We start from the raw sequence: 12,644 nt of genomic DNA, 5'->3' as shown, positions 1-12,644 counted from the left end.
ACATCCGAACTGAATTGCCACATTGATTAATAATGAATTAACCAAAACAGGTTTTTCAGACTAATTGATTTGGACAAACTGATTTTTTGGATCTAAAAGCATTTAAATTTTTGATATAAATTGTCTATTCAAATCATTTCAAGACAGTCGTTGTCGTTTGAATACAACCACCAAAATGGAGAATACAGCTGTGAATCTACAAAAAACTGAAAAACTAGCAATAGTTTAACACTGTCAAGAAATTATAAAACGTGCTGTTTACAGTGGTACACTATTGCTATTTTATTTCAGTTTTTTTGTAGGTTCACAGCTGCATTCTAAGTTTTGTTGGTATACTGTATAGAAGAGGAATACATTCTGGGATATTCCTGGAGGAAGCCCATTGAGATAAGTGTATTTTTCATCGCACTATTGCTTTTTGGGTGTAGATTAAATGTTTGTAATATTTTATTTTTCCTGTGAGTAAATATGTGTGGATTTATTTACCTGGTTTTAAAATTGTGTATATGTATTTCCCAATTTTAACATTCTTAATTCTATGCTGTATTGAGTAATGAGCATATCATGTTTTTTATTGAAGATTTTTACCCTTTTGCCCACCAAAAACAAGACACTAGAACTTTGTCATAGACTAATTATCTTTCAGTTTAAGTATGCCAATTTATATTCCAATTACTACATTTACCTATTACCTAACTTGAACATACATAAACAGAGGTCTTTCCGTTACCAAAAGCACAATAATTTAAGCCAGTGGCTTACCTTCCGCAGTGGCAGGGGTCGCAGCTGTGACTGGGCCCTTCATTCCAGAGGGCTTAGCTGCCCTGTTAAGTCCTGCAACCGGTGAACCTGCTGGCATAACAGAATAGTGCTCCCCTTCTGCCAATTACTGCATGTATCGTGGCCAGCTGGAGGCTGGAATTCGACACGTTGATTGGCAGGGGGAGGGGGGGGAGAAATGAGGCACATGGAGGGGCTTGGGGATTGATGAGATGGAGGGGGAATGGAAAACATGGAGGAGCAGAATTAGCAACAAATATGTTCTGGGGTTGGGGAGAGAAAACAAGACACATGAAAGAGTTGGAGGGAGGGGATGAGACACATGGAGGAGCTGGGAGGAAGAAAATGAGGCACATGGAGGTCCTGGGGAGAAGAATGACACATGGAAGTGGGTGGGGGTAGTAGAATGAGACACATGGAGGGGCGGAGGCCCTGTGGTTTCTAGTTACGCCTCTGACTTTCTCTGCTTGGGAAGAGTGCCCTGTGTGACATTATGTTGTGTATTTATTGAAGACTGCATCTAGTACTTGTAAAGCAGGGATAGAGTAGTCCAGATCAAATGAGGTACATAGAAGTCACTTTTAATGTTTGCATATTACAGGGTTTACTGACATGAGCCATGTGACTAGTGTTGTAGAATTACAGGTATAATTGGGTGAAAGTATGGTGATTCTAGTTTTAATCCTATGAAAGAGGAGGCTAATCAAACATCTGAAATACTGCAAAAAAAAAAAAAACTATAATAAAAGATTCTCTCAATCACTCAAAAGAGGTCACTTTCTCCAATGGATATTCGATACTACAATATGCATTGTTCCCAAATGAGTTCTGTCACACTTACCACTCTCAATAAACTGCTTGTTGCAAGTGCCTACGAATGCATACTTACCTACTGGCACTCTGTTACATGCTACTGTTAGTGTGCCTGTTTAATAGAACATTCTTTCAATGCTATGCAATGCTCTAAATTTCTGTACCAACAATAAAATGGGGCTTGTCTTTATCTGTAAATCTTTTTATAAAGTTAGGTATGTAAAAGAATATTAAACGTCATTTTAACCTTTTCTCCATTTTATAGTTGGTAACCTGAATCACCTGGCAGATTCACCAATTCAGTTTTCTAATTGTGAACTGAAGTCAGTCAGGACTATTTACTAAAGTGAGAATTCAAAGTGAATTCTAAAAGAATTTCAAATTTAAGGCCAGAGTAGCCAAACTGAAAGCATTTTTTCCAGTCCAGCTATTTTTGCATTACATTTAAAATTAACTTCGATTTCACCTCTAATTCTCACTTTAGTGAATAACCCTGTATGAGATGGACGGACAGACAGACAGATAGTATATGTGTCAGAAAGAGACAAACAATATGTGGGACAATTGTTCAAATTCCAATGAGATTGGAAGGTTAGAATGTCTTCAAATGGCTGCCTTTGTCAACATGCATAATTTTGTTCTTGTGATATGGCATATTCATATAAAACATAAAAGATTCAACATACCAGCTGTGCATGGTAAAAATAACTAAAGGACAACTGTCACTTTAAAGCTATTTTTTAATAGATAATAATCTTTAAATAAAGTTTTGAAAGAAAATAGATTTTTTTTTTGCGGTCTTCCCTGCTTCACTCCCTGCACAGAAACAAACACTGTCTGACGTAAGGTGCATGTAAATGGGTGCAGGATCCTGTCATATACTAAAGGTAGGGATGAGTTTTTCTCTTTTTTTTTTACATTTTTGTGGTACAGTACTTGGGTCACAAAGGACATTGTGGAGCAGAACATACCTGTACATTGTGGGATATGGAACATGCACTCAGTGAATATAATTCAACCAAAACAGGAGCATATTCTAAGGCATTTGTTCACTACACATTAAATTGTGTTGAATTAAACACTGTCTTGGTTAAGCACTAAAGTGACAATTAAAAAAATAAATAAATAAAAAATCATTTAGTTTCAAATTTGAGGCCAGGGTAGCTTAATTGGAAGGGTAGTTAACTTAGAGAATTGGTCTAGTTAAGCTATTTTGCCTCTGTTTGAAATTCACTTTAAATTCTCACTTTAGTGAATAACCATGTGAATTGCAATATGCAGGACAAAATAGCTGAGTGGGAAAATAAATCCCAACTCCAGTATAGTCACATCTTTTAAAGCAACGACCCATATTAACAAATAAATACATTATTAAGTAGCTCAAATCCATGCATTTAATAATTGTATATTTTTTGGGTACAAAAAATATTGATCCTCATTTAAGCTTTAAAATATAGTCCAAACTATAGTCAAGATAGATTAACACTTTTTTTTTTTATAAGGACAAGCAGTTTAATTCTACAGCACTGTTTAAAGGGACACAGTCAACATATAAAAGCAAGAAAGACAGGTCCCCCAGCCTTCTTTCTTGCTTTTATATGAACTTGTCATAAAAAAAAAAATCCGAGTAAGTTTTAATAATAAAAATAAAATTACGAAATCGCAGGGTCCAATAGGACGCTTCTCCTTGAGAAGCGTCATCATGATGTGGTGCGCATGCGCGGTTTTGCGCTGCACCAATTGCATTCTTCATAGAGCGGCATTGAATGCCGTCCTATGAAGAAACTGAGCGCTCAACCGCGCTCAATTCCACTATGTAGGCCCAAGGCCCAAATGAAGATGGCTGCCATACCTGTGCCCACTTTTCTGCAGGCCCGCTTACGGCCTACTCCCGGGGCGGACCCGCCCACACAAGTACTGGAAAACCTGTGCACATAACTTTGGGCAAAGCTACAACTAAACGGATAACCTCCTGCCCATCAGTGCCAACCTGCTGAAGGACGAAGCATGGAGCAGCCTCTACTGTGTGTCCCACGTGTGCTACCGCGGTGGTGCTGATGCAGACGGACGTCGCAAACTGCGCACCAACTTCGACGGCACAATCTCCAAACCAGCTGCCTTTTACCTGGACTTTGAGATGCCCGGGAGGGCTCCTGTCAGCAATTAACCCGCAGAAGGAGGACTCTGAATAAGCAGTGCCGGACGCCCGAACCAGAAAACCCACACGCTACAGCTCCAACGACCGGTTAGGATTGGCTTCAGGGAAACACACTGCACCAGAGCAGGTTGCGGCAGGGGTTCGGAGGAGCGACCTGCTCACGCATGCTGGACTTCGGTTACCCAGCGGCTGAATGTAAGTGTTACAAAAACATCTGCTTTTTCTGCTTTGTTGATTTAGCCTGTACATTTAACCACATGCAGTGTTAGCTGAAGCCCTATTAATTAACTTCTGTTATTAACTTACTTATACACCCAGCAGTTAAACTACAATGCTATTTAACACTGAAGCATAACTTACCTTGCATACTACCAGTATTTTAACCCTTTAAAGCGTCATTTTTAGTACACTGTAGCCTACATACATCGAAGCATGTTCAACACGCATAGGTGAGCATATGGGATACTTGCAATTCGTATTTTAAGCAATTTTACGTTATTGAGTGCAACAGATAGAGGCGCAGTCATAAGCTTGTCTATATAACATATAAAAATGTGCAGAAATCTCCATGCCATATCTGTACTAAAACTGTGTTGTGGCATTATCAAACGATTGTTAACCCCTGCATACAAAAAAAAAAAAAAAAAGAATGGTTTACCATATAGTCAATTCCTTCGTATCAAGAGGATAGTTTACCAAGAGACAGAGATGGACACTGGTCTGGACTATATGAGTAAAAAAAATTTGGAGAGAGGATACCCACCATCCTTAATATAAAAACATAAAGAGAGGATACAGGGACTCCCAAGGGAACAAACATTACAAAATACCAGAGAACAAAAAGAGATGGAACATATACCGTTCATTATCCCCCACAACACCCTAAGTACAGATGTCCTGAAGATAGTACTTAAACATTGGAACGTCTTGCAAGGGGATATAAATCTATCCTTGGAATTCAATAACCCCCCTCTCTTTTCCTATCAGAGAGCGAGAAATTTAAGAGACATCTTAGTGAAATCTTACATAGGAAGTTCCAAAAGACAAGTAAGATTTTTTTCTGAACCCAAAAAAGGGCACTTATCCATGTCTAGGACGCTCGAGCAGCAATTGTGTAATTAAAGAGGAATATTTTATGCACCCACATACAGGTAAAAATACCGTATTAATGATTATTACACGTGTAATTTCGATCATGTAATTTATATTCTGAAATGTCGATGTGAATTGGTCTATGTGGGGGAGACCACCAGACCGGTGAAGGTTCGCATAGCGGAACACAAGAGGAGCATTAGGGTGGCACTGCAGACTGGGAATTGTATGGCACCATTACCTTGTCATTTTAAACCATGCAGGCATAACATAAATCAAGTAAGGTACCAAGTGATTGAAAAGGTCCCCCCACTCAGAAGGGGTGGTAACAGACAGAGACTCCTTATGCAAAGAGAATCCAAATGGATTAGTACTCTATAGACCCTACATCCTATGGATCTCAATGAAGACTGACTTAAAACACCTTTTGTAAACTCTATCAGTTATGGGTTCTCTAATATAAGGCAACAGAGTATCAAACTTTGGACTCAGATGTTTGTGTTTACATACTCTAGTTGTCCAAGGATTACACTGTTTGATCACATCATACCTATAGGTTATATAGATCTTATTACATCAATTTTGGAGAATTTTATTAGTATGTGACAGGTAAAATATGGGTTGTTAGTGTTTACAATAATTTTGTTTTTAGGTCATATTATAACTATAGGTTCTGCAGAACCTTTTACACCACTTTTAAGATGTGATATAGTTTTTGTAGCATTTTTCTAGCTAGACTGTATGTTTCAACTTTTTTTTTACTTTTTCTTTAGTACCTCTAGAAGTTCATTATTCCACCTATTGTGACATTCTGGTATTCTTTTTGTTCATGTATATGTAATACAGTATCATAAACACTGCATTCTCCAGTTTATATTGATGTGTGCTGTAGGAATCAGTTTGTCCACCATTAGCGAGTGGCGCTGTGGGAAGTGATAGTTTTTTTTTATACGAAGTTTATACTCCCCCAGCCACATTACACCCACTGACGTCATTGCGTAAAGACGTAATGATGACGTCACATATTACCACTTTGATGAATGGCGGGAACACCGCTCTTTAAAACGGACTGATTTTACCTTCTACACCAGGGCCATTTGAAGTGATGTAACATCCCGAGTGCGAAGCCCCGGACCTGCTTACCTTCATCTTGCGGTTACAAAAGGAACCCTTAAAGACACAGTAACTGAGATAAACGCCTGTTACCTTTTCCTGCTTTCTGAACATTCTGCACTTCATTAATAAGCCATCAGGAGGCCTCCTTGATTACCTTTGGGTGAGATCTAACCAAGACTTTATTACAGAACATTTTTGTTTATTTTTCTACTATATTTCTTTTAAAAAAAAATCTTCATATTTTGCATTTTGATTTTTTACTTTTGTATCTTGAATTGGATCTACAACTACATACTCACGATTGGGACAGGCCATGAGACTCTTCGACTATACCTCAGGAACTCTGTTCTACTGATCGCTGTGTGCCCCCTATTTATTATAGTATTTTGCTTTTTGCAGAGGACTACTGGCAGGCAGTATTGTACATTTTGAATTGTTTGCACTTTAGATTATTTGTACAGGTTTATAGTATTTATGGTGATTCAGCACTTAGCACTTTAAGTTTTGTTCTGCACTTTAACTATGGTGGACTAGCCCTTTGAACTGTGATGTATACTTATCTTAACATAGGATAGATTAGCACTCTATCCTATCTTACTATGTTGTGTCAATAAATTATCCTTAAAAAAATAAATATATATATATTTTTTTTTTTCCTTCAAGCTTGAGTGCGGTATCATTTGGTATATTTTTTAAAATAACATTTAGCTCAATACAGTGTTCCCTATTGAAACTAAAGTGGTTTTATAATATCTATGGGAAATATGAAATATACCTACCTCGTCCTCTATTTTAACTGCCATATAGTACCTCTGTAAGTCAGAACATCTCGTCCATGACTGCTGCATTTCTATGGTATATATATATATATCAGAGAGAGTGTTTGTGTATGGAACTGTATGACCAACAGGGCACCCTGATGGCAGCAGAAAAATAGAATAGAACAAGGTAGGTACACTTCAGCCGTGAATCCTACACTCACAGGCCAAGCTAGAACTGAGCGCAAATAGAAATACGTTTATCAGGAACTCCTAAAAAAAAAAAAAAAGGTTCAAAAGGTAACTAGATGTATCATTATCCTCAGACAAATTATTTTAAGGTCCATAAATCATATCCTAAGTCATGACAACATTTTATGGTAATCCAAACCTTTTAGCCAAGTACATCAAATTAGCAGGGTCCACATGCCTTATTGACTCTTATGTCAATGTGGAGGAAGAATTAATAAAATTTCTCAGAAATTAATTCAGGCAATTAATCGGAAACCATTTTTGAGATCCATTCTATTTTTTTTGTTTTGAATAGGTTTACTGTTATTATACATTTTCCCAGTAGATGGCACTAAACTAGAGGATCAAATTTCAAGATCTGGGCCAACATACTTAAGGGGAGACTATGGGGTTTAATACGGTAACTCAACTAAACACCATTCCTCCCAACATTTCAAATGGACAAAGATGGATACTTTAATTTTAGGGATATGAGTGTAAGTATGATCATTGGTGACTAATTTATACAACTAAAATGTAATTCAGCAAGTCCACTTTAGGTTATTTACACAGACTGATTATTAAACACACTTATTGCAGTTTAAATACACATTACTGTAAGTATTATTGCTGTGAAGCTCTCTTATACACTCAGACATACCAACACCATCATAGAGAAGGACATTACGATAGAAAAGAGGGATTACGGTCCAAAATAGGGACTGTGCCCTCCTAAATAGGAACACTTGGGAGGTTTGAAACACTAAACGGTATTAAATTTTAAAACCCATATAGCCGAATTTTGGTAAAATTATCTAATTCAGAAAAATGATCAAACTTAAAGGGACACTATAGGCATCAAAACAAGTTTAGCTTAACCCCTTAAGGACACATGACATGTGTGACATGTCATGATTCCCTTTTATTCCAGAAGTTTGGTCCTTAAGGGGTTAAAGGAACACTATAATCACCTGAACAACTTTAGCTTAATGAAGCAGTTTTGGTGTAGAGAACATGCCCCTGCAGCCTCACTGCTCAATCCTCTGCCATTTAGGAGTTAAATCCCTTTGTTTATGAACCCTAGTCACACCTGCCTGCATGTGACTTGCACAGCTTTCCATAAACACTTCCTATAAAGAGAGCCCTATTTAGGCTTCTGTTTAATTAAGATTTTCTTATCCCCTGCTATGGTAATAGCTTGCTAGACCCTGCAAGAGCCTCCTGTATGTGATTAAAGTTCAATTTAGAGATTGAGATACAATGATTTAAAGTAAATTACATCTGTTTGAAAGTGAAACCAGTAGTTTTTTTTTCATGCAGGCTCTGTCAATCATAGCCAGGGGAGGTGTGGCTAGGGCTGCATAAACAGAAACAAAGTGATTTAACTCCTAAATGACAGTGAATTGAGCAGTGAAATTGCAGGGGAATGATCTATACACTAAAACTGCTTTATTTAACTAAAGTAATTTAGGTGACTATAGTGTTCCTTTAAGGGTGTGGGTTTGAAATAGAGATCATGTCTCTGCAGTATCACTTCTCAATTCTTTTTAGGAGGTAAATCACTGTTTATGCAGCCCTATTCACTTTACAGTGTTACATTTACATGCAAGTATTTTATACTTCCTAAAGTTCCCGAATCCAGTGTGGCCGTCACTTATGGCACTAAAATCTCACCTAGCAAACTTTAAAATGAAAATAGTTTATTTTGGACACAGTCATTGCATGCATGTTTGTATTATTACATTGCCTTTTGTCAAGACCCGAAGCAGCTGCCCCATTTGCCCTCTGCCAACAACTATTTATTTTAGGATCACCTATCATTATTAGCAGGGGCCTGTTTGGACACTAACAGCATTACTGGGCCTCTTTCACATTGGCAGCATGGGAGGAAATGACAGCCGGTCACTTCCCCCCAGAGAGACAGTCGCGAAGAGGTAGAAAGAATGGGGCCAGGCCGGGAGCGCCAGAGCCCAATTCCCAACAACCTCAGCCAGCACCCCAGGGAAGCCACCGTCCTGTACCCAGTGATTTGGACAGTATTATCACTTTTATTATAGCTTTCATAAAGCAGATATATGATATGCATTTTGAGTATATACATCAAAGCACTATCACTTTAATTGTTTAGCTTTGACACTGCATTTCTTTTTTTTAAATTGTGTTTATCATGTAAATTCTGTAATTAATATATATATATATATATATATATATATATATATTCACAATGCTCTTTTGCTTATTTAGCACTAAACTTAATTTGTCTCCCACATTGGAATTGTAGTGTAAGTGTAGGACACACGGATATTGAGGTACTGTTAAATAGTGGTAGGCTTAGCACCATATGGCCATATGGTGAAACTGAATCCCCATATTTGTTTGCAGAGATAGGTTGCAGATACAAGATTCTAGGAAGCCTTATAAAACTCAAAAATTTATTTATGTGAGCGCTGTTCTTGCATGTGTGTCAGCTTGTGTAGCTGTCTGCGTCAGTATGTGTCTGTATATCTGCATGTGTGTCAGTGTGTATTTCTGGGTGTTAAACACCAAATTTATGTTTAAATAAAAATGTATTGAAAACAATTGATTGAATTTATTTTTTAATTTATTGTTTAACAGACAGTCAAATTCTGTAGTTTGCTTACGTTTTGTTTAATCACAACTTGTTCAATTGGCTCAGTCCTTAAGAGGTTAACACTGAGCAGTGTTTGAATGTAAGAATGTTTTTGTATGGAATGTTTAGTGCCCTGTTTTTTTTTTTTCTTGGAAAATGTCACAATTCGAATTTTACGTTTTTATTTTCATACTAAAGCTATTTAGGTCAATACTGTTCATTTAAATGACAGAGCCCATGAACATTATGGGACTAATGCTAGCAAGAAAGATGTCCTGGATAACAGGACTGTTTAAAGGACTACAGTTTCTAATATGTCAGTTGTAGAAGCCTGTCCTACAGAAAATAAAAACATTTTATTTTTTAATGTAATACTTTTAGACATGGCAAACAAGTAATTATGCTTGAAAGAGAAATATTTTCGCTTCTTGATGATCTCAAAAATCTACACAATATATTAAATTCAGATTCATAATAAAATGGACAATAGTAGCACTCTACTGCCACCATGCTGCCACAGAGAATATTGCATTGATATTAAAATGGTGGAAATAGGGAGCAGTTAATTGATTTCATAAAATGGTGGTGATAACTGCAGTATTGCATAGAAAAACAAGATTTGTTTTTTTGAAAACAGGTAGCACAGACATTACACATGCAGCCAGAGCAAGAATGACCATAAAGTATTTATTAAATTATTTTTTTAAATGAATGCTAAAACTAAATAGAAAAAATAATAGAATACAGACCAGCTAAGAGGGAAATATGTTCAAGAAATCAAGAAACAAAAAAAAGTCCACAACTGCCCATAAATTTTTCAGCTGATACTACAAATTCACACAGACTTTTGATGGCTAAGCATAAGAGTTGCAGTTCAAAACTCTGCACCTTCCCATTTTTTGTAAGATTATTTACATGCAAGTGCCGTAATAGTCACTGCATGTAGGCATTAGATTTCCCATGAGCTACATGGCTCGACAATAAATGTCTCCAAATGTGTAACCAAAATATTGTCATACACTGTTCAAGGCAAGGAGTTTTCTTCAAGAGAAATATTTATCTTCAAAAAGGTATTAGAGGGCTTCCTCAGACTATGAAATTAACTGTTAGCCAACTGTGGGATAATGCATTCAGAGTTCTCCAGCCTGTAGTTTTATTCTAACATCTTAAGGACGGAGCCAATTGTACAAGTTCTGATCAAAACAAAACCTGGAATTTGAGCTATATTCTGTTCAACCATAATTTACCTCTTTCATATTAAGTGCACCAAACACTTGTTATATATAATTTTGTTCACATACACATAATGTAATACAAATAAAATCTAAACATTTGTGAGAAATTAACAAGTGTTATTCTTTTAGTTCTGCATGGCATTTTACCCTGGCAGTTACTCAGATGGCCACTAGATATGCTCCCTGGGCCCATTCTGCACATGTTCAGCATCTCCATGCTCTACATGGAGATGCTGAACATTTCTCATAAAGATGCACTGATTCAAATTTAAAGATCTCAGTCAAGGAGGCGAGGAGATTTGCGTGTTGCTGTTAATAAGGTGAGTAAAGGCAAGACAGGGGTCTGGGGCCTAAGTAGTGATCTTAAAACTATAGTGCTAGGAATACGTTTGTATTCCTGACACCATAATGTTCCTTTAGCATACTTAGCAATATCAAATACATTTTTAACAATACCACTACCAGATATAGCTCTGGTAAAAGCCACATGCTGAACATTCCACAGCAGAAAAGGAGACAAAGTGTCATGCACTTAAAGTGGAATGTGTGTATTAAAAGAACACTATCACGATAAGGCATAGGCAACCTTCGGCACTGCAGATGTTTTGAACTACACCACCCATGATGCTTTGCCACCATTATGGGTGTAAGAGCATTATGGGGGACGTAGTCCATAACATCTGGAGTGCCGTAGGTTGGCTTCCCCTGCGATACAAACATGTATTCCTAATTCTATAATTTTGTCACTAGTGGAGTATTAACCATGCAATGTAAACATTGCTGTTACTACAGAATGGGAATGTTTTGTAATGCAAGGTTAATATTGCAGAGGCATTGCACACAGATTACTGAAATTGAGCTTAAGAAGCCTGGGTGCTTTTAGTGCTATTTAAAGGTGTAAAGGTGCAAAGAGTATGTGATTACCATCCCTTGCAGCTTGAAACTAACCAAGGATACATTACCAAGAGACTATTTTCAACATAACACAAAAGATAGTGTTTCAAGAGCTAGTTAAAAGGACATGCATAACTTTGAGAGAACGGTCTCATTCAAAAGCTTTAGCTTTGAATGAGACAATTAGCACACACTGCATGTAAATATGTTTTTCTTATTTACCTGCTTCTTAATTATTATGCATTCCACACCCACTCTAGGGGGGACACTGCATTGGGCATGGCTGACCGATTTACACATGTGCAGATCTCTTCATCTTGCAACATCCTTATTGGAGTATAGGAGAGGGATTTTGATCGGTGTGATCATGCAAAGCAGGCTCCAGTGTAGAATTTCTTTCTCCCACTGCTGCGCAATGATGCCGTTTCTGATATTAGGTGAATGGTCTGAAAATGAGATGGGTGGATAGCAGGAGGGGCTCAAAAAACATCCATAGCCAATAGGCGAGCCCAGCAATGCAAACTGACCAAGTTTATAAACATCTATTACAAGTGTTTCCTTTTTTATTTTGGTTTGTATATTTGTTAAAAAGTTTTTGCTTGCTGGTTTACAAAAAATAATTGTCAAGTGATGCATGTCCCTTTAAGAAAGAAGGCCATTTAGCATACAATTCAGAACCTCAGGGATGCAAGACAAGATGATACTGTGTGGGGCATTTTTTTGTCGATTTAGTACCCAGAGAATTAAATGCAGAATGACAGATTTACGTGTCTAGTCTGGCATTTGTTGAGTTCTGGACATCAGGCCTTTGTGAACAGACCATTTAAATGGGGCTTCAAAACGACTCATTTTATTCCCTCAAAATGCCCACCCCCGTTTAGCATGCAAAGCAGTAACCATAAACCTGGTTTTAATTGAGCCATAAAGAGTGGATTTGGAGAGAAGCTCTTAACAGG

Source organism: Pelobates fuscus, chromosome 2, assembly GCF_036172605.1.
Source record: "Pelobates fuscus isolate aPelFus1 chromosome 2, aPelFus1.pri, whole genome shotgun sequence".
Taxonomy (NCBI): domain Eukaryota; kingdom Metazoa; phylum Chordata; class Amphibia; order Anura; family Pelobatidae; genus Pelobates; species Pelobates fuscus.
The sequence above is the reverse complement of the archived record's forward strand: the minus strand, read 5'-3'. Positions refer to the sequence as shown.